This window comes from Homarus americanus, unplaced genomic scaffold, assembly GCF_018991925.1.
Source record: "Homarus americanus isolate GMGI-L3 unplaced genomic scaffold, GMGI_Hamer_2.0 scaffold7626, whole genome shotgun sequence".
Taxonomy (NCBI): Eukaryota; Metazoa; Arthropoda; class Malacostraca; order Decapoda; family Nephropidae; genus Homarus; species Homarus americanus.
Genome location: NW_024718273.1, coordinates 414,458 through 440,146, shown reverse-complemented (window position 1 = coordinate 440,146; position 25,689 = coordinate 414,458).

The following is a 25,689-nucleotide window of genomic DNA, read 5'->3' as shown; positions in this document are numbered from 1 at the left end:
ATATATATATATATATATATATATATATATATATATAACCGGTCGGAATTACTGGACTTAAATTTCTCACTTGACTTGGGGTTTATTAAAGATTATTAGATGGTAATTGCAGTGGAAGCGCCCCTTTGAGAAAAATCCCAAACCAGTACAAGAACACTTAAATTTACTAAACAAAATGAATTGTCCGTGACCCGTGGAAGGATAGCTTCTGTGACTGGGATGAATGAGACACACTGTAAAATTTAGACACTTATATTCCCTCCAACACTACAGACACAATCAAATAATGGTACACCAATATGCGCACCTCTTAACCTAAACTTAAAACACTACTCTGGGGAATGAAAGTTATACATGATATTGAAATTATTAGAAACTCAGACAATGCCTCATTAGACAACAATAAATTTAAAGTATTAAGAAATGTTGCTTGCACACATGAAACAGGCCTCAAGGGCTTTCAACAAAATATCAACCACTGAGAAAATGGTAATAAAATAAGAAACTATTAAATCCACCATGCTTAGGCCTTCAGGGCACTCAACAAAATTATATTACCCCAACAGATGCACACCTCCTAACCTAACTTAAACACTACTCTGGGGAACAAAGGTTATACCTAAGATCAGAATTATAAAGATAAATTAAATGCATTAAAGAAACTAAATCACAGTATCACTCTGGTTCCACTTAGTGACACAAACATTCAAAAAACAATACTATCAAAATCATTTAAGAACTATTACTACACACGTCAAGATAATATCAGTAACTGAAAAAATGATACTAACTACACACAAAAATATTGTCACTATTATTGAGATGTTACTGGGTCCACCAATACCCGTGAACCATGCTCCACCCAACTCAACATACACCCGTAATAAGGGAGATAAAATGTTTCTCTAGGTATCCCCTAGACTCCTGGTCTCAGTGTGTGACCATTAATTTACTCAGATAGCCTCAGTGTACTCTCAGTCCGTCCATGGGCGGGAAGAGAGAACGCCTGCAGGTGACCATGGCCAGTAGGTAATACTTCTAGCTGACCGAGGGCATGTGGTGTTGTGCACCCACGTGGTAAGAACTGATCACCCAATGCTGATCCCTTGTCGTTTTAGTTGTCGGGAGCACTCGTTCACTCAAGAGATCCTTTGCTACCCTGCTAACCAGTGACAAGCCTACACTGATCGTTCCAACAGCCACAATCGCCAAGCCTCAATCATCAACGGCAGTCTCAAACGGCAGTCAATCTCTCGCAGTCAAGTGGGTTCTGACGGAAACCCTGAAATTAACTCACTGTTAGCTCTTAATAACTTTATCACTGCCCTATCTAACCTCTATCTGAGGTAGAATGAGACTTACTTGTTATACTGCAATAGCGCAACACAGGTGACTAGACCACGTGATTATTTCTGTGGACGGACGCGCAGGGGCGTCCTGTTGATCCGATCTCTTTCGCGTGACTGAGGACCAGCCAGCCTCGCGTCTCCCCAAGGCGTTAGCTTAGGCCTACGTGACATATTTTCCGCCGAACTAATAACTTTCTTGGGACACCCGTAACATTATTCAGACTGATAAACGATCTATAATAATTTCAAATTTAATAATAGTCCCTTAACTTCATGAATCGCATCATTATTAATTTGGCAAACTACATTCAATATCGTATAGGCCCAGTTCCAAAAGCTCTCACTACGTGCAGGAGCGCTCTCTTCCCTCAGACGACCTTGAAAACTCAGTATCGCCAATGGCGCGGCTTTTGAAATCACACTGAAGTTTCCGAATATTACACACACACACACACACACACACACACACATATATATATATATATATATATATATATATATATATATATATATATATATATATATATATATATATATATATATATATATATATATATATATATATCAGATTCATGTGGGTAATGTCACTGTTCACAGCCATGCAGGACAGAGGTTCGTACACAAAGAAATGCACCATATTCAGTAGCAGTATATATATAGGTCAGAGTCATGTGGGTGATGTCACTGTTTACTGCCATGCAAGACAGTGGTTCAAATACATTGGACGTCATATTCTAATTGAAGACTAATCAGTGTGGGCTATCAAATTTGGGATAAACAGCAAGCATGTTCCCATTCCTTTTCCACTATTGTATGCTGTGAACCCAGCTATCCTGGGTGCAGGTTTTTTCTGGGTGGTGTATGTGTAAAGTTCTTGTAAACCAATTACATCAATGTTAAAAACTGTAACAAACCATTGTAGGTCATTAATTCTGCGGTTAACACTCCGGATGTTCCATGAAATGAACCTAAGCGTTCGTGTTACTTGTTCCACCTTGAACTTAGTATAGAGAGTCGCGCGTTGGCTTCATAGAACAACCTGACCATAAATTAACCGTTTCAAATTCATCACCCCTAGAGTTCTTGATAATGCGCCTCACGGCCCTTATTCCAGTAAGATTTTTATACACAGGTTCCTTCATTAGTCCCGCTAGTTCCTCCTCCGTAAATATTGGATGAAGTACCGGGTTATGGACAGTTTTCAGTTCCAGGGTTAATAAAGAGACCACGCTGGCAGTCTGGGGCTCATTCCCCCCATTCATGCTTCCATCAATATTTGTCTCGCTCTGGCTACTCACCCTCAAGTTCCCATCATTATGAGAGGAGGCACCCGCTCCTTCAGAAGCTCCACTGACACTATCACTGCCATTGTTCACTGGTACACTTACTTGGAAGGCTTTAACCTGACCTGCATTGGCTAACGAAGGAGAGTCACTGTGCCTGTTGATTTTAGGTGGTGGAGGCCATCCGGCCGCTTTGGCATCACTGAGTGGGACCGCTATCGCGGGTGGGGGCAGACTCCCAGGACAACTGGGGTGTCAGGCCGTCACACCCTCCTCCCTGCACCTGGGACACTGCCTCCTGGGTTGGGAAGTTTGGCTGTTGATTTCAGGCTATGGAGGCGACCCCGCAGTGTTGCTGTTGGCATCACTGAGTGGGACAGCTATTGTGGGTGGTGACGGCCTCCCAGGACAACCTGAGTGCTAGGCCGTCACACCCGCCTCCCTGCACCTGGGACACTGCCTCCCAGGTAGGGGAGCTCTCTTCCTCCTGAGAGGCAGCTTCCTTGGTGGGGCAGCAGCTCGTGCTACGCATTCCTGCACAGATGCGCAGGTGGCTGTCTTGTGACAGTATTTCGCCACATGATTGACCCTGAAGCAGTTGTAGCACACCACAGGGGGAGGAGTCCACCGACTGATTTTACTAGGGGTACCATACATGCCGAAGAAGCAGTATTCCTCAGGAGGTGGTTCCTTCCTTTTCCAAACAATGATGATCCTACTAAGTTGTGCACCATCCTTATAAAGTCTTCTCGCTCTGTGGACGCCCGGAAGTGACAGAGCGCCACTAGGGGGAATACCCTTGTGGAAGTGGGTGACAAGGTATTCCTTCATTTTTTTGGGTCTGACAGGTTCATCTCGCTTAATGAGATGTAGTGAGCCGACCTTTCCCCCAATGAAGCGTTGGATAGCACCCGTCTCCTCTCGGCCTACATAGACGAAACGAGGGGCGCTACCTGGTATGACAACATTCAGCGTAGTCGTGCAATATTCCTCATTCAGGACTCTCAACCACTTAAACTTCATCAAATTGGTTGTGTTATCGGGGAAGGCAAGGCACATGTAGTTAGCCCAGGGAGCAATGGGAGGGATGCACCTATTGGCTCTACTCTGCTTCCTTCCCTGGCTCCTCATTTTGCGTTTCTGCTGGCGAGTCTTAAACTTCTGAAAGCCAGCTTCAGTGTTGCCATGACTGTCCTCCTCATCTCCTTCGTTTCCTTCGTCAGGAACATCAACAGAGTGCCGCCCGGCGTAATGTGGTATCGAAAATTAGTAAGTCTGCGTCTATGTTACTGGTGTGGATAATTATATATTCATATATTACTGACCAAATGTTGTGAGACAATAAATAAGCCAAAATTATACTACACATGAATTTGAGTAATAGCATGTACAAACTGGACAATTTTGTAATTAAGAAGATTTGTAACCAGGTGAGAAGGTTGGGTCACCTTACCCTCTGACTTGACTACCGATCGTTGCCGTGCTATTTAAAGATTAGTAGGGTCATTACCTAATACCTGATCATTGAGGACCTGGTCTCACCCTCCTCTGTATATATACACCTTGTTTTGTACTTCTCTTTAGTCTGTACTCACCCCTGAAGATGTGAATTACACGAAAGCGCTTGGGAACCTCGTGTTTTCTTCTTTCCTTGTGGTTTATCAGCATATATATATATATATATATATATATATATATATATATATATATATATATATATATATATATATATATATATATATATATATATATATATATATATATATATATATATATATATATAATGTATTGTATAACGATTAGAGAACAAAATATGGCCATGAAGGAAAAACAAAAGCACATACTGTAGTTTTGAGTGAACTGCTAATCCCTGACCGGCGCTGATCGCCAGGCGGGCCTGGCCACCCATACCGGATGTAGTGCACAAAATTGCCCACTGGGAAAGTTTTTATGACCAGTCAATACTGTGGAGGGTAAACCTAATGAATTATAAAATTCACTGAAAAATAGGTTGGTGTTAAAGAACTGTATTTAGGTATTGGACAGAGTGAAAATAAAAGCAACATCTACGTCTGGCAGTGGTTAAGCTTCCCCTAAATGACTATACCATCAAGTTTCATTGAAGTTATTGTAAAATGAATCAGTGCTTACTAGTTTCCTCACCAAATCAGGGCAAATATAATGCTATCATTTGAAAGTCGTTTACCAAGAAAAAAAATAATAATGCTAGCCAATTTATAGGGTAATTAATACACACCTTTCTTACTAACTACACACACCACCTCTACTCCTACCTTCTTCACCCCCCTAGCCCGTCACCTTTCTCACACACCGGCCCCCGGTCCTCCACTCCACTTCACAGGTGAATGCTTCGGACGCGGGTTCATATTCCCGTGGATCACAACTCTCGGAGACGAGGATTGACAACGCTGACTGTAGCAGGTGGAAGTGTGGGAGGCTGTATATGTAATCTTCGAATGTTGAGAAGGAAGATTTTGTGGACTTTTTATAATAATCTTTAGGTGAAGCCCAAGTTTAAGAAGGTGAGGTTAAGTTAGATTAGGTTAAGTAGGATAATTTCATTAATTTTACGAACGATAATTTATGTTATGTGGCAATATTTGGTACTTAGGGAATTTCTCAGACTCGCCGAATGTAAGTAAAAGCGCTTCGTGAATTTACGCCCTTAAATTACTAGATTACAAATCTGACTTACTAAGAATGGCCCGCTATGGGTTTCCGAGGTGTAGGGGACAATATAAATGTGCAGCAACAAAGGTAAGACAGTTTTCTATCCCACCGTGACTTTACTTAGTTCTCACAACATTGGAAGATACAGTAATTTACATCATACAATGTCACTTATCTCGGTTATTTCCCCGTTTCCATTTTCACTGACAGTACCAAAGACACCTTTCAAAAATTCTCTGGTTCAATTTGTCATGTATTGTGCTGCCAGAATTTGCAAATTGTTTATATGATTTATTCATGACCTTAACACGCAACCTTTTTGCTTGAGTGGGCCACAATATAATAATAATAATAATAATAATAATAATAATAATAATAATAATAAGAATAATAAGAATAATAAGAATACTAAGAATAATAAAATGAATAATAAGAATAATAATAATAATAATAATAATAATAATGATTTACGGTTTATTGAAAAAGTTTTGCAGCCTGTAGGCTGAAAATATATATTAGAGAAAAATGACTTATTACATACAAAGCCATGGGGTGGGTGGGTCGTTTAACAAAAGCTTTCATTACTAAAAGGAGAAGGAACAAGAATTGAATATACAAATTATTATAATTTAAAGTTGTTGGCCCAGGCTGGTCTCTTGCCATACTGTGTGAGGTCACATAGGCCAAGTAACTGTGTTATGATGGCCGCGCATTGACCTTAATGTGAATAAGCGTTGGAAATACATTGATTATTAAGTATTAACCATGTATTGTAAACTTAAAGAAGGAATCATAATCTGAACTAATCTTACAGAAATCAATGGCTTTATTACCAAAACAATCATAACTTTGATATAGTGAAAAAATCAAGTAGGATCCTAAAAAAGGGCTTTATTTATTGAACAGAAAAACTCAGATTCATCAGAAATATAGCAATGGCTTTATTCACTGAACAGATATGCATGCTTCACGTTTAATTTCTTACTTATTGTGATTTTTGAGGTTGCAGTTTAGTAGAAAGAGCAATGACATCAACTTCGATGCTTGTAACACACAATCTTTGAATTTTGTATAGTTTTGTGCAATCTTAGAATTTTTTGCATTAATATTATTTATATTTTTACAAGTTGTCGAGGGCCGCATTAAACCTCCCTGGGGGCCTTAGACAGTGGGTTGAGCACCCTGATTCCATGCTAATAAATGTACGTGTCTGTGAGTTTATCTCCCCGTCTGTTCCAGCCATAGCTCCAAAAACGGAACAGTGAGAGACCTGAAACTTTACATACATATCACATTGGTCCCAGGGCAGTACACCTTGGTATTACTTTTGCGGGAAGTGATTCCCCGTGAAGTTGTTAAAGTAGCACTAACTGGCTTACATTATGCTAACTGAAGCACCAAAATAACGGCCAACAGTGGCGTCAAAATAAACAACCAAAAGAGGTAAGGTAGAGAATTTGGGGAAAATTATCTTCGTTAATTTTGTCAGCTGTTGAGTGAACGTAGCCAGGTCAGGTAGAGTCTCAGGGAAATAATGTATTTTGTGGTTCAACTTAAACAATCACGTAACAAAATCCTTTCATCTTACCCAACTATTAACATGTAAAGAATATAGACCCAACATTTTAATACATAATTATAAGAATGAAAATAAAGGTGAGAGAAAATGAAAGGAAATGAAGAAAACAGTGACCGAGATGTGTGGAAGAGCTGAAGGAAACAGACACGTGTCACTCACAGCCTCCGTCACTACCAGCGTGACTGTGTGTCATGGGTTGCGTTAGGTTTACCCATGCAACCAACTCCAAAGTTTGTTTTACTAGAGATAAGGCACCCGGCGAGGCATAACTGGGACATATATTTTCCATAGTGGTATGTTAGCCAGCCTTTAGGGGGGGGGGGGGCAGTAGACATTGTTGTACTGTTCATCGCTTCACACCCAAAAACCTCATTTTAAGTAGTATTCCATTGGCCATGGGAGCGGGACACCACACCACACAGAGTCCTCCACTGCCACTTCGTCCTGTGGACCGTCGTCGACACGAGATTAAGTGTGTTAACCTAGGTTGTTAACCCCGTGGAAATATCACGTGTGGAAGCCTGGTTGCAACAAGAGCAATCCAGGCTGGCCTATCAAACCTACAGTAAATGGTGAATCAATTCACGCTTAGAGTTCTCCTGCACGACACCCGTCTACAGTGACCGTGATCGACACGAGACTAAGTGTGTTAACCTAGGTTTGTTATCCCCATGGAAATATCACGTGTGGAAGCCTGGTTGCGACAAAAGCAATCCAGGCTGGCCGATTGCACCTAAATGGTTAATTCAAGTCACGCTTACCAATTCTCCTTGCCGTGACAACCGTCTACAGTGACTGTCAATGACGCGAGACTAGGTGTGGTAACCCATGAGTACTTTTTGTTGTTATGGCCGTGGAAAGAAGTTCTCGTGCGGAAGCCTGGTTGCAACAAAAGCAATCCAGGCTGGCAGTAAATGTATCACTTGAAGAATTAAGGCTCTGTTAAGTCATACCCATAGTAGAGTAATCACATGTGTCCCCAAGTTGAAAATTCCCTCCTTTAGAAGATTAATTTTATTACAGCGTGAACGTGAGTGAATCATATATCCATGGAAACTGTAAATCATTGTATGGAAGCTTGACAAATAAATGTAAGTGCAATTATCTGCCCGTATCTGTGATCCTACCTTATTATTACTAAAAGTAATGACTGATTGGTTATGACAAAGTATAACCAATAACTTATATGGATGTTGGAAATTAATGGAATTCATTAAATCATCATTTATAAAGTATAAATCATGGAACGTCGAGTGGTGGAGTGAACTTCTACGTAGATACGCCATAATCTCCTGTAAGTAACCAGTGTGAAGGTATCGAACTCTACGGTAAGAAATAAGAAATACGACATATTATTATCTATATATAATATAATCGTACTCTTACACCACCACGAAAACCCCAAAACCATGACACTGTGTCACTCAGTCTCTGTCATTACCAGCACACTCACAGCCTCTATCACTGCCAGGAAGACTGTGTCACTCAGTCTCTGTCACTACCAGCAAGACTGTGTCACTCAGCCTCTGTAACTACCAGCAAGACTGTGTCACTCAGTCTCTGTTACTACCAGAACACTCACAAACCTCTATCACTGCCAGCAAGACTGTCACTACCAGCAAGACTGTGTCACTCAGTCTCTGTTACTACCAGAACACTCACAGCCTCTATCACTGCCAGGAAGACTGTGTCACTCAGTCTCTGTCACTACCAGCAAGACTGTGTCACTCAGCCTCTGTAACTACCAGCAAGACTGTGTCACTCAGTCTCTGTTACTACCAGAACACTCACAAACCTCTATCACTGCCAGCAAGATCAGGTGGTCACCTGGTCTCTGTTACTACCAGAGCACCATTCTCACAGCCTCCTATCACTGCCAGGAAGACCAGGCCACCAGTCTTTGTCACTACCAGCAAGACTGTGTCACTCAGCCTCTGTAACTACCAGCAAGACTGTGTCACTCAGTCTCTGTAACTACCAGAACACTCACAGCCTCTATCACTACCAGCTACCAGCAAGACTGTGTCACTCAGCCTCTGTAACTACCAGCAAGACTGTGTCACTCAGTCTCTGTAACTACCAGAACACTCACAGCCTCTATCACTACCAGCAAGACTGTGGCACTCAGTCTTTGTCACTACCAGCAAGACTGTGTCACTCAGTCTCCGTCACTACCAGCAAGACTGTGTCACTCAGTCTCTGTAACTACCAGAACACTCACAGCCTCTATCACTGCCAGGAAGACTGTGTCACTCAGTCTTTGTCACTACCAGCAAGACTGTGTCACTCAGTCTTTGTCACTACCAGCAAGACTGTGTCACTCAGTCTCCGTCACTACCAGGAAGACTGTGTCACTCAGTCTTTGTCACTACCAGCAAGACTGTGTCACTCAGTCTCCGTCACTACCAGCAAGACTGTGGCACTCAGTCTCCGTCACTACCAGGAAGACTGTGTCACTCAGTCTTTGTCACTACCAGCAAGACTGTGTCACTCAGTCTCCGTCACTACCAGCAAGACTGTGGCACTCAGTCTCAGTCACTACCAGCACACTCACAGCCTCTATCATTGAATCAATATTGTGTCACTCAGTCTCTGTCACTACCAGCAAAACTGTGACCCTCACAGTCTACTGTATGTCACTGTCAGCCTGCCAGGAAGATTGTGTCACTCAGCCTCTGTCACAGCCAGCAAGACTGTGTCACTCAATCTCTTTCACTACCAGCAAAACTGTGACTCTCACAGTCTACTGTATGTCACTGTCAGGCTGCCAGATAGATTGTGTCACTAAGTCTCTGTCACTACAAACAAGACTGTGTCACTCAGAGCCTCTGCTACTACAAGCGCACTGTGTCACTCACAATCTCTATCACTACTAGCACACAGCGTCACTCACAGCCTATGTCACTACTAGCACACTGTGTCACTCACAGTCTCTGTCACTACTAGCACACTGTGTCACTCAGTCTCTGTCACCGCTAGCAAGACTGTGTCAATCACTCTCTGTAACTACCAACAAGACTACCTCAGTCTCCGTCAATGCCAGCAAGACTGTGTCACTCACTCTCTGTCACTACCAGCAGGATTGGGTCACTCACTCTGTCACTATCAGCAGGACTGTGTCACTCAGTCTCTGTTACTACCAGAAAGACTGTATCACTCAATCTGTCACTATCAGCAAGACTGTGTCACTCACTCTCTGTCACTACCATCGAGACTGTCACTCAGTCTTTGTCACTACCAGCAAGGCTGTGTCACTCACTCTTTGTCACAATCAGCAGGACTGTGTCACTCAGTCTCTGTCCACTACCTGCAAGACTGTGTCACTCAATCTGTCACTACAAGCAAGACTATGTCACTCACTCTCTGTCACTACCAGCAAGATTGTGACACTCAGTCATTTTCACTACCATCAAGACTGTGTCACTCAGTCTTTGTCACTACCAGCCCACTCATAGCCTCTGTCATTGCCAGGAAGACTGTGTCACTCAGTCTGTGTCACTACCACCAAATCTGTGACACTGTGACATTCTACTATATGTCACTGTCAGGCTGCTAGGAAGATTGTGTCTCTAAGTCTCTGTCACTGCCAGCAAGACTGTGTCACTCAGAACCTCTGTCACTACTAGCACACTGTGTCACTCACAGCCTCTGTCACTATAAGCACACTGTGTCACCCACAGTCTCTTTCACTACCAGCATGACTGCGCCACTCAGTTTATGTCACTATCAGCATGACTATGTCACTCAGTCTCTGTCATTACCAGCAGGACTGTCACTCACTCTCTGTAATTACCAGCAAGACTGTCTCAGTCTCTGTCACTGCCAGCAAGACTATGTCACTCACTCTCTGTCACTGCCAGCAAGACTATGTCACTCAGTCTCTGTCACTACAAGCAGGACTGTCAATCACTCTCTGTCACTACCAGCAAGACTGTCTCAGTCTCTGTCACTGCCAGCTAGGCTGTGTCACTCAATTTCTCACTACCGGGAAGACTGTGTCACTCACTCTCTGTCACTGCCAGAAAGACTGTGTCACTCAGTCTCTGTCACTGCCATCAGGACTATGTCACTCAGTCTCTGCCACTACCAGCAAGACTGTCACTCAGTCTCTGTCACTACCAGCAAGACTGTGTCACTCAGCCTCTGTCACTGCAAGCAGGACTGTGTCACCCAGTCTCTGTCACTACCGGCAAGACTGTGTCACTTAGTCTGTGTCACTACCAGCAAGACTGTGTCACACAGTCTATGTCACTAACAGCAAGACTGTGTCACTTACTCTCTGTCACTACCAGCATGACTATGTCACTCACTCTCTGTCACTACGAGCTAGGCTGAGTCACTCAATTTGTCACTACCGGGAAGACTGTGTCACTCACTTTGTCACTGCCAGCATGACTATGTCACTCAGTCTCTGTAATTACTATCATGACTGTCTCAGTCTCTGTCACTGCCAGCAAGACTATGTCACTCCCTCTCTGTCACTACCAGCATGATTGTGCCACACCGGCTTTGTCACTACCAGCAGGACTGTGTCACACATTCTCTGTCACTACCAGCAAGACTGTGTCACACATTCTCTGTCACTACCAGCAAGATTCTGTCACTCAGCAAGATGCTTTTGGTGGTGATGTGCTTAGTGATTAGCGCAATACTATTCTCTTAATTTACAGTAATGTAAGTCCTTCGCCGCCTTACAGGTTACTACAACTCTTGAAGAATTATCTCTATGTTGTCTGTGTGAGTGTGTAACCCTATTTTAAGAAAGAATGAGCAGCTTCTTGATTGGCTGTAAATCTTGGCGTACTGAGTGAACATATATGACATTGGCTGTAAATAAATAAGGAAAAGTGAGCATATCAGTGATTGGCTAACCCTTTTGAAGGAAACAGTGATCAGCTCATTGATTGGGTGACTGTCAGGGATGAAAAAGTGAGCAGCTTCCTGTTTGGATGTCAGAATCGAAGGAAGATATATGAGAACTTTGATTGGCTGACGACTCTCAATTTTAAGTTTTTGTTTAACACTGTACACCGTGTTATAACAGTGCACCACGTAATGTACACCGTGTCATAACAGTGCACCACGTACTGTACACCGTGTCACAACAGTGCACCACGTACTGTACACCGTGTCTCTAACAGTGCACCTCGTACTGTACATTGTGTCATAACAGTTCACCACGTACTGTACACCGTGTCATAGCAGTGCACTACGCACTGTACACCGTATCATAACAGTCCACCACTTAATGTACACCATGTCACAACAGTGCGCCACGTACTGTAAACCGTGTCTCTAACAGTGCACCACGTAATGTACAGTTGTACACCCTGTCATAGGTTGGTAGTAGGTAGTAGGCAGCTACCAAACAGGGAGGTACTACCGCCTGGGAAGATATTAGAATCATAATGTGTTGTCTAATAGTAGACCCTGCTGCCATATGGCATCACAAAAAATTGTGACTAAGTCCCTAGTTGCTGATCTGACTTTCTGCCTCATTTACACACAATTGCTGGGTTTCAATTGTTTCTCTTACTCTGACAACACAACATACATATATTGTTTCTCACTATTGATATTTTTATTTTTTGTTTTTGCTTTTATTTATGGCCCTTTATTATTACAGGGGGGTATTATTATTATTATTATTATTATTATTATTATTATTATTATTATTTAAAATTTTTATAAATTTTTATTATTATTATTATTATTATTATTTAAAAATTTTATAAATTATTATTATTATTATTATTATTATTATTATTATTATTATTATTATTATTATTATTATTATTATTATTATTATTATTAGTATTAGTATTATTAGTATTATTATTTTCTTTTATTATAATTGTTATTTATTTTTTAATATTGTTTTCAATTTTTATTATTATTATTATTATCATTATTATTATTTTATTTTTTCATAATTGGTATTCATTTAATATATTTATATTAATTTTATTACTATTATTATTATTATTATCATTATTATTATTATATTTTTTCATAATTGGTATTCATTTAATATATTTATATTAATTTTATTACTATTATTATTATTACAATTATTATTATTATTTTCATTATCATCATAATTATTGATATTATAATGTTATTATATAATATTATTGCCCCCCCCCCAAGGCCTTGATGTGGGTCATTAAATATGACTTATGCCCGGGTGGGCTAATGCCCGTAAAAAAAAAATTGCACCACGTACTGTACACCGTGTCATAACAGTGCACCACGTACTGTACACCGTGTCATAACAGTTCACCACGTACTGTACACCGTGTCATAACAGTTCACCACGTACTGTACACCGTGTCTCTAACAGTGAACCACGTACTATACAACGTGACTTAACAGTACACCACGTACTGTACACCGTGACATAACAGTGCACCACCCAGTGTACACCGTGTTATAACAGTTCACCACGTACTGTACACCGTGTTATAACAGTGAACCACGTACTGTACAGCGTGTCATAACAGTGCACCACGTACTGTACACCGCGTCACAACAGTGAACCGCGTACTATACACCGTGACTTAACAGTGCACCACCCACTGTACACCGTGTCATAACAGTGAACCACGTACTATACACCATGACTTAACAGTGCACCACGTACTATACACCGTATCATAACAGTGAACCACGTACTATACACCGTGACTTAACAGTGCTTCACGTACTGTACACCGTATCATAACAGTGCACCACGTACTATACACCATGACATAACAGTACACCACGTACTGTACACGGTGTCATAACAGTACACCACGTACTGTACACCGTGACTTAACAGTTCACCACCCAGTGTACAATGTGTCATAACAGTACATCGCGTACTGTACACCGTAACATAACAGTGCACCACCCAGTGTACACCGTGTCATAACAGTTCACCACGTACTGTACACAGTGTCATAACAGTGAACCACGTACTGTACATCGTGTCATAACAGTGCACCACCCAGTGTACACCGTGTCATAACAGTTCACCACGTACTGTACACCGTGTCATAACAGTGAACCACGTACTATACACCGTGACTTAACAGTGCACCACCCACTGTACACCGGGTCATAACAGTGCGCGGCCCACTGTACACCGTGTCATAACAGTGAACCACGTACTATACACCGTGACTTAACAGTGCACCACGTACTATACACCGTGACTTAACAGTGCACCACGTACTGTACACCGTGTCAGAACAGTGAACCACGTATTGTACACCGTGACTTAACAGTGCACCACGTACTATACACCGTGACTTAACAGTGCACCACGTACTGTACACCGTGTCAGAACAGTGAACCACGTATTGTACACCTTGTCATAACAGTGCACCACCCACTGTACACCGTGTCATAACAATGCACTACCTACTGTATAACGTGTCATAACAGTGCACCACCCACTGTACACCGTGTCATAACAGTGCACCACGTTCTGTACAATGTGTCATAACAGTTCCCCACGAACTGTACACCGTGTCATAACAGTGCACTACTTACTATACACCGTGTCATAACAGCGCACCACGTAATGTACACCATGTTACAACAGTGTACCACATACTGTACACCATGTTACAGCAGTGTACCACATACGGTACATCATTTTACAACAGTGTACCACATACTGTACACCATGTTACAACAGTGCACCACGTACTGTACACCGTGTCATAACAGTGAACCACGTACTGTACACCGTGTCATAAAAGTGCACCACGTACTCTACACCGTGTCATAACAGTGCACCACCCACTGTACACCGTGTCATAACAGTGCACTACGTAGTACACCGTGTCATAACAGTGCACTACGTACTGTACACAGTGTCATAACAGTGCACCACCCACTGTACATCGTGTCATAACAGTGCACCACGTACTGTACACCATGTTACAACAGTGTACCTCATACTGTACACCATGTTACAGCAGTGTACCGCATACTGTACATCATTTTACAACAGTGTACCACATACTGTACACCATGTTACAGCAGTGTACCACACACTGTACACCTTGTTACAGCAGTGTACCACATACTGTACACCATGTTACAACAGTGTACCACACACTGTACACCATGTTACAGCAGTGTACCACACACTGTACACCATGTTACAACAGTGTACCACACACTGTACACCATGTTACACCAGTGTCACCACGTACTGTCCACCGAGTCATAATAGTGAACCACGTACTATACACCGTGATTTAACAGTGCACCACCCACTGTACACCGTGTCATAACTTTGAACCACGTACTATACACCGTGACTTAACAGTGCACCACCCACTGTACACCGTGTCATAACAGTGCACCACGTACTATACACCGTGTCATAACAGTGCACCACCCACTGTACACCGTGTCATAACAGTGCACCACGTACTGTACACCGTGTCATAACTTTGAACCACGTACTATACACCGTGACTTAACAGTGCACCACCCACTGTACACCGTGTCATAACAGTGCACCACGTACTATACACCGTGTCATAACAGTGCACCACCCACTGTACACCGTGTCATAACAGTGCACCACGTACTGTACATCGTGTCATAACAGTGCACCACGTACTGTACACAGTGTCATAACAGTGAACCACGTACTGTACACCGTGTCATAACAGTGCACCACGTACTGTACATCGTGTCATAACAGTGCACCACCCACTGTACACCGGGTCATAACAGTGCACCACGTACTATACACCGTGACTTAACAGTGCACCACGTACTGTACACCGTGTCATAACAGTGCACTACGTAGTACACCGTGTCATAACAGTGCACTACGTACTGTACAATGTGTCATAACAGTTCACCACGTACTGTACACCGTGTCATGACAATGCACCACGTACTATACACCGTGTCATAACAGTGCACCACGTACTGTACACCATGTTACAACAGTGTACCACATACTGTACACCATGTTACAGCAGTGTACCACATACTGTACATCATTTTACAGCAGTGTACCACATATTGTACACCATGTTACAGCAGTGTACCACACACTGTGCACCATGTTACAACAGTGTACCACATACTGTACACCATGTTACAGCAGTGTACCACACACTGTACACCTTGTTACAGCAGTGTACCACATACTGTACACCATGTTACAACAGTGTACCACACACTGTACACCATGTTACAGCAGTGTCACCACGTACTGTATACCGTGTCATAATAGTGAGCCACGTACTATACACCGTGACTTAACAGTGCACCACCCACTGTACACCGTGTCATAACAGTACACCACCCAGTGTACACCGTGTCATAACAGTGCACCAATTACTATACACCGTGACATAACAGTGCGCCACCCACTGTACACCGTGTCATAACAGTACACCACCCAGTGTACACCGTGTCATAACAGTTCACCACGTACTGTACACCGTGTCATAACAGTGAACCACGTTCTGTACATCGCGTCATAACAGTGCAACACGTACTGTACACCGTGTCATAACTTTGAACCACGTACTATATACACCGTGACTTAACAGTGCACCACGTACTATACACTGTGTCATAACAGTGCACCACCCACTGTACACCGTGTCATAACAGTGCACCACGTACTATGCACCGTATCATAATAGTGCACCAGGTACTGTACACCGTGTCATAACAGTGCACTACGTATTACACCGTGTCATAGTAGTGCACTACGTACTGTACACCGTGTCATAATAGTGCACCACCCACTGTACACCGTGTCATAACAGTGCACCACGTACTGTACAATGTATCATAACAGTTCACCACGTACTGTACACCGTGTCATGACAGTGCACTACGTACTATACACCGTGTCATAATAGTGCACCACGTACTGTACACCATGTTACAATAGTGTACCACATACTGTACACCATGTTACAGCAGTGTACCACATACTGTACATCAGTTTACAGCAGTGTACCACATACTGTACACCATGTTACAGCAGTGTACCACACACACTGTGCACCATGTTACAACAGTGTACCACATACTGTAAATCATGTTACAGCATTGTACCACACACTGTACACCTTGTTGCAGCAGTGTACCACATACTGTACACCATGTTACAGCAGTGTACCACATACTGTACACCATGTTACAACAGTGTACCACATACTGTACACCATATTACAGCATTGTACCACATACTGTACACCATGTTATAGCAGTGTACCACGCACTGTACACCATGTTACGGCAGTGTACCACACACTGTACACCATGTTACAGCAGTGTACCACATACTGTACACCATGTTACAGCAGTGTACCACATACTGTACATCATGTTACAACAGTGTACCACACACTGTACACCATGTTACAGCCGTGTATCACATACTGTACATCATGTTGTAGCAGTGTACCACATACTGTACACCGTGTTTTCTAATAACAATGAATGGTGTCATTGCATTAACTTTTTATACTTTTAATTTTAAGTAGTAGTAGTAGTAGTAGTATAAAAAAGTAGTATTAGTATTAGTATAGTTAATATTAAGGTAATAAAATGGCAGCGAAGGTGTGGCTATTGGGGGAGGCTGGAGGCCATGTTAAAAAAAAAAAATAGTAGTAGTAGTAGTAGACTCGCGGAGGTGCTATCCGAACAGAAGCAGTAGCCCAGAAGTTATTTTACAGCCTGGATGAGATGTCGACTGTCCTTCTCTCTCCTTTGGTCTGCTTTGCTCTGCCTCAGGGGAACGAGAGCATCGGCCCCAAAGCCGACAACAGTTGCAGATATTGACTATGATGCAACAGTCACTGAATGCCGCATAGATCTGCGGCTCAACTAACTCAACACAGCTAGGATAGCTACTTGTGTATTAGGATATTTAATTTTAAGGTAATAAAATGGTTGCGAAGGTATGGCTATAAGGGGAGGATGGAGGCCATTAAAAAAAAGTAGTACTAGTACGACACACAGAAGTACGAGTTTAATATAAAAGGTGGAACAAGACATTGTGGACACTTACGGTGTAACAAGACGTTGTGGACACCTTGAATAAGAAATAGTGCATAAGCGTATTGTGGACACAATGTGTGACAGGACAATGTGAAAACCCTGTATAAAACATAGGTGTAACAGGACATCCCAAACACCTTCTGAAGTCAAGATGTCTTCTCTCACGCATACCCATGATTACTTGATGTCGACTCCACCTGTCTATGTTTCCCTCTCGTTTCCCTCTCCACCATCCCATTTCCCTCTCCTCAACCTCCCGTTCCCTCTCTCCATCCTCCCGTTTCCCTCTCCATCCTCCCGTTTCCTTCTCTCCATCCTACCGTTTCCCTCTCCATCCTCCTGTTTCCTTCTCTCCATCCTCCCGTTTCCCTCTCCATCCTCCCGTTTCCCTCTCTTCATTCTCCCATTTCCCTCTCCTTCTCTCCATCCTATCCTTTCCCGCGCTTTATTCTTCCGTTTCCCTCTCCACCTCCCGTTTTCCTCTCCACCTCCCGTTTCCCTCTCCACCTCATGTTTCCCTCTCCACCTCCCGTTTCTCTCCCCATCCTCAAGTTCTCACTCGCCATTCTCTATAATAATAATCATTTCAACTCATTCCCTATCATTTACCTCTCTTTCTCTGTCTCTCTCCTTGCTCTCACTTACACTATTTCTTCTATTACTCTATTATCCAGTTCGTCATGAATTGTTCCATTCACTGCCACACCCACATCCAGACCCTCACAGCTCCTCATTTCCTCTGTTCTGTCTTCATTTAATCTCTTGTATTTGTTGTCTCTCTCTCCCTCCTCATTCTCCTCACTTTAATTTTGTTACCTTTCTTTATTAAATTTTATCATATTCACATTCTCCCAAACCCCTCATTAACTAATTAACAACTTTATTCATATATAATTTTTATATGTATAGTATTGTCATTATTTATCTCTTTGTACAGGAAGCAACTCACACTCTGACCAACCAACCTTTCATGTTCGTCTTTCTGTTGTGTCTATATGATCTTCAATGTGTAGTCGTATATTTCTTCAGTTTCCATATTATATTTACTTTTTCATTCTTTATTGCTATTGCCTTTTGTTTCTTCCGGAATAGTTTTTTGTTGTCATTAACACTCTGCTACACCTCACCCTCCACACCTTTCGTCTATTGTCCTATTACAATCTTAATTTTATTTTTTTAATCATCAAGACTCCAGTCAATGTCAGGTGTTGTCATCCAGGCCAGACCTTGTGGGGAACAATATAAAACATGGGATGGTCTCTCAGTGTTTTAGACAGTGGAAAACTTTATTTTTAAGGCAACCATATCATAGTTGATTGTGAAGACGTGAGAGGATGAAGAGTAATAAAGTTTAGCAGGAGAGGGCAAGAGCGACCCTACCTCGACCAGCCAGCAGCAGCTATATGACACGGTCCAGTACTGCTGTAACGAAACATAATTTGATTTATGGGCTTTATATTAATTAAGAGAGACAAAGCTGGGAAATAGGTGTATAAGTAGGATGGTGGAGGGAGCTGGTCAGGTAGTGAGAAGTGATGTGGAGGAGGGACCCTGAAGGGGGGGGGGGGGTTTAGGGGAAGGAAGGTTCCTCCCGCTCGCCTCAGGGAAAACGAAGAGAGAAAAGATAGAGAGAGGAGGAGGGAGAAACACTAATAATTAGACCTGCATGTTGCAGATGAGAACACGATCATTGACACATGTACAATAGATATAGTCGGGGGGAGGGGGGGGTGGCTTCCCTGCTGCTATAATGTAAATAATTAAATTTAGTTTTTTCTTTTTTCAATTTAAATGTCCGCTCATACCGCATAAAATAATCGGATTAAGTAGGAGGAATTAATTAAAAGGGCCGTACCGAGTTCACTAAACCAATTTCTAATAACGCGTTAAAGCCTAATATATGTGTCGGGACACACACTCAAGGTGCTCCCATGATCTGGATGATAAAGAATCCCACCTCTACCATGTAAGGCACCAAAGCACAGTTAGTGACGTCAGAACGCCAGTGAGGGCAGCATGGCACTGACCAGGAATGATTTTTGTCGGGAATATCTTACACACTGGTTTGTTCAGTACTGTATAACACAATGGTTTGTCCAGTACTGTACGACACAGTGGTTTGTCTAGTACTGTGTGACACAAAGGTTTGTCCAGTACTGTATGACACAGTGGTTTGTCCAGTACTGTGTGACAGAGTGGTTTGTCCAGTACTGTGTGACACAGTGGTTTGTCCAGTACTGTGTGACAGAGTGGTTTGTCTAGTACTGTGTGACACAGTGGTTTGTCCAGTACTGTATGACACAATGGTTTGTCCAGTACTGTATGACACAGTGGTTTGTCCAGTACTGTGTGACAGAGTGGTTTGTCCAGTACTGTATAACACAATGGTTTGTCCAGTACTGTACGACACAGTGGTTTGTCTAGTACTGTGTGACACAGTGGTTTGTCCAGTACTGTGTGACACAAAGGTTTGTCCAGTACTGTATAACACAGTGGTTTGTCCTGTTCTGTATGACACAGTGGTTTGTCCAGTACTGTGTGACAGAGTGGTTTGTCCAGTACTGTGTGACACAGTGGTTTGTCCTGTTCTGTATGACACAGTGGTTTGTCCAGTACTGTGTGACAGAGTGGTTTGTCCAGTACTGTGTGACACAGTGGTTTGTCCAGTACTGTGTGACACAGTGGTTTGTCCAGTACTGTGTGACACAGTGGTTTGTCCAGTACTGTGTGATACAAAGGTTTGTCCAGTACTGTATGACACAGTGGTTTGTCCAGTACTGTGTGACAGAGTGGTTTGTCCAGTACTGTGTGACACAGTGGTTTGTCTAGTACTGTGTGACACAATGTGTTTTTTGTCCACTGTGTGACACAATGTATACTGATGAAACAGTGGTTTGCTCAGTACTGTGTGACACAGTGGTTTGTTCAGTACTGTGTGACAGAGTGGTTTGTTCAGTACTGTGTGACACAGTGGTTTGCTCAGTACTGTGTGACACAGTGGTTTGTTCAGTACTGTGTGACACAGTGGTTTGTCCAGTACTGTGTGAGGTTTGTCCAGTACTGTATGACACAGTGGTTTGTTCAGTACTGTGTGACACAGTGGTTTGTTCAGTACTGTGTGACACAGTGGTTTGTCTAGTACTGTGTGACACAATGGTTTTTCCAGTACTGTATGAAACAGTGGTTTGCTCAGTACTGTGTGACACAGTGGTTTGTTCAGTACTGTGTGACACAGTGGTTTGTTCAGTACTGTGTGACACAGTGGTTTGTTCAGTACTGTATGACACAGTGGTTTGTTCAGTACTGTGTGACACAGTGGTTTGTTCAGTACTGTATGCCACAGTGGTTTGTCCAGTACTGTGTGACACAGTGGTTTGTCCAGTACTGTGTGACACAGTGGTTTGTCCAGTACTGTATGACACAGTGGTTTGTTTAGTACTGTGTGACCCAGTGGTTTGTTCAGAACTGTGTGACATAGTGGTTTGTTCAGTACTGTGTGACACAGTGGTTTGTCCAGTACTGTATGACAGAGTGGTTTGTTCAGTACTGTATGACACAGTGGTTTGTCCAGTACTGTGTGACACAGTGGTTTGTTCAGTACTGTGTGACACAGTGGTTTGTCCAGTACTGTATGACAGAGTGGTTTGTTCAGTACTGTGTGACACAGTGGTTTCTTCAGTACTGTGTGACACAGTGGTTTGTTCAGTACTGTGTGACACAGTGGTTTGTTCAGTACTGTGTGACACAGTGGTTTGTTCACTACTGTGTGATGCAGTGGTTTGTCCAGTACTGTGTGACACAGTGGTTTGTTCAGTACTGTCTGACACAGTGGTTTGTTCAGTACTGTTTGACACAGTGGTTTGTTCACTACTGTGTGACGCGGTGGTTTGTTCAGTACTGTATGACACAGTGGTTTGTCCAGTACTGTATGACACAGTGGTTTGTCCAGTACTGTGTGACAGAGTGGTTTGTCCAGTACTGTATGACACAGTGGTTTGTCCAGTACTGTCTGACAGAGTGGTTTGTTCAGTACTGTGTGTCGCAGTGGTTTGTTCAGTACTGTGTGACACAGTGGGTTTTTCCGTACTGTGTGACACAGTGGTTTGTTCAGTTCTGTGTGTGTGACTTACAGAACCACCTAATGAGATGAGAAAATTGGAGAAGTTTTAGAGAAACAAATAACAAGAAAACTAAGTTTAGAAGCGTTGAAATTATCAGCAGGTAACGCCCACCCAGCTGCAACATCTTATCCAGATATTAATTTAAGAAAACGATAGATATGGAGCGAGAATGAGACCATGCACGGTAAGGAAGGATGGAATGAAATGAGGTGCAAGAATACACAGCTAAGTCACCAAGTGAGAGTAAATTGGGATACTAAATTACTATAGTAAATTATTGAAGAAACCAAGGATTGGGATGGGGGAGGACAGAGCTCCGAGGAACACCACTATTGATGGGGAAAGAAGACGTCGGTCCATCAACAGCTACAATAACGGAACGAGCAGAATGATAACAGATAGAGTGAGAGGGGAATCCAAAGGAGAGGAGCCTTTAGACCACAGCATCGTTACAGACTCAGTATCTATTGAAATGTTTAGGACCACAATGGAAAATTCTCTTAATTATAATGAATCCACGCCGCTAAGAAAGCAGAGTATAAAGATGCAAAGTCCTCCACGTCCAGTATACCCGGTTGTCCTCCGTGTATCACTGTATTTTCTTCCCTTCTTTCATCGTGTTTAACTTACAAATAAGACCTGTATACCCTCGTCTTTACTTATCACAACTGTCCATTTGTTTCAACATTCACTATTTTTTATTCTAATACTGGTTACCCATTCAACATAAGTGTCTTTCCCAAGAGCGCAATGTTCAACTGTTCATTTTTCCTCGCCCACTTCTATTTATTTACAAACACTTACTCTCAGTTATTTCTTTAAGCCTTTCAGCCAAATTCCCTTTCTTAAGCTCATTGATTTGATTAACCTTTCCGCTGATCAGCTCCACCTGGTATATTTGTGATATTTAGCATTAAATTTTTCTACCCTTCAACAGTGTACACATCTAAGGGCATTTCCTTATATCAATATATTCTTTACTTTCTATATCCTCACAAGACATTGTTCTATCAGTTTCTCTCTAGTTCCTCCCATTTCCGGCACTCCACACCTCTTAACAATATCTTCAACTTCCATGTCACCAACTCTCATATTCATTATATCATCACTCAGCAGTACTGCCACAATTTTATTTACTTTTATCCTTTCCTAAATGATGTTATTTCCTTCAGTTCTCCCCAGCAGGGCCTTCAACTTCCTTTTGCTCGCCAAAGTTGCTGTCACACACACACACATACACACACAGATGTACAGGGTGTTAAAAAAAGAATCAAACAAATTATAGGTGTTTTGTAAGTATAGTAATATACTCTCTAAATGGATTACATTATGCTCCTTATACCGACCAACCAAGCGAGTTCTCACAAAAGCAAGATATAGTTTTAGGATGACCTCCCTAGTCTTGTAACTAACACTCCTTTGTATGCACTCAAGTACTTTATTATCCTTGTTTCGAGCAAATACACATTGTTTACTTGGCTTAAGAGTCCTACTTATCATTACTCCTAAATCTTTCTGGCAGTCGGATTTCTCAATAACATCGTTGTTCATCTTGTATCTGGTTTCCCTGTCTACATCTCCTATACTGAGTGGTTTACATTTGTCCACATTGGATTTCATCTGCCATTTTTTAGACCATTCAAATATTTTTTTAGATCTTCCTGTAGTTTTGCGGAGTCCTCGTCAGATTTAATTACACGCCCTATTTTAGTGTCATCAGCAAATTTACTTATGTTTCTGTCTACGCTGACATCTATGTCGTTTATGTATATAATAAATAATAACGGTCCAAGTACTGAGCCTTGGGGAACTCCACTAGTGACGTTGCTCCAATCGGATTTAGTGCCGTTAATGCTCACTCGCGGTTTCCTGTCCTGTAACCACGCCCTAATCCATTTTAGAATATCTCCTTTAATGCCATGAGCCTCCACTTTTCGTATTAGTCTTTCGTGGGGGACTCTGTCGAAGGCTTTGCTAAAGTCGAGATATACCACATCATAATTGTGTCCCTCGTCCACTGATTCGAAAACAGATGAAAAGAATGTTAATAGATTAGTTAGAAATGAACGCTAGCATGTGAAGCCATGTTGGGAATCATCGATCAACTTGTGATTCTACAGGTGATTTCTTGAAAATCGGTATTACATTCGCTATCCTTCAGGATTCTGGTACTACACCTGTTTTTAAGGACATGTTAAACAACTTTGCTAAGCTCTTCCTTACAATCCTTTAATACTCTCGGGAATATCTCATCGGGACCTGGTGACTTATTAGGCTTTAGTTTGTCTATGTGCTTACTAACATCGTTTCTAGTCACTTCTATCTCGCTTAATTTATTTTCTTCACTATCTCTGGATATAGTCGGTGCCTCGGGTATCATGTTTTAATATTCGGTGGTGAAAACTGTTGAAAAATATGTATTCAGATTATTGCTCATTTCTCCGTCGTTATCAGTTAGCTCGCCGGGATCTGACTGTATTGGTCCAATCTTTTCTCATGTTTTAGTTTGACACATTTGATAGAATCCCTTGGGGTTTGACTTCACCTCCCTTGCTACCTTCAGTTCATTATTCCTCTTTGCTTTTCTTATCTCGGTCTTAGGGCCAATTGCAAGAACGGTTATGGGGTGTACGGCGCCATTTAAGATACAATAGACACAGGGTGAATATAGATAGTGAAACAGACAGGAGGTTGACAAAAATTGACAGATTCATACATGCACAAATAAACAATATGGCAACTAACATGACAGACAGACAGCTGACTGACTGGTTCACATTAGTAAGGACGGGCTTACATTCAAACACCACGCAGACGAACAGACAGTTGGGATTCGCAATAGACAGGACGGATAGACTTGAGACAGATTAGAAGGCATTTATAAACAAGAATAACACCAAATTGACCATAGAGGCGTCAGTGAGGGTAGGAGGTCTTACATCCACCAGCGTAAATAATAAGACCCATTGAAAACTAACACCCTCGCGAGGAAAAGAACATCGATGGTCGGTCAGTCATGTGAGATGGGCCTAAAACTGACTAACGTAGATGATGACTATGATGACTTAACACAGGTGATGACTTAAACAGATGGTGACTAATATAACCAGAATCAAGGTCACTTCTCTTCATAATATAATTTATCTCGGAATGATCATCGGTAATTCATAATAATTTTTTTTATGATTTTTAACCTCTCCTTATGGCAAATATTTCTTTAATTAATTATTCTAACCTTTATTCTATTCCTTCTTATAGTATATTAGACACTGTAAGTATCACGATCACGACCATGATTATAACAACCACGACAATGATTATAACAACCACGACCATGATTAAAACAACCACGACCATGATTAAAACAACCACGACCATCGTTATAACAACCACAACTATGATTATAACAACCACGACCATGATTATAACAACCATTCCCATGATTATTACAACCACGACTATGATCATAGCAACCACGACTATGATTATAACAACCACGACCATGATTATAACAACCATGCCCATGATTATTACATCCACGACTATGATCATAGCAACCACGACTATGATTATAACAACCACGACTATGATTATAACAACCACGACCATGATTATAACAACCACGA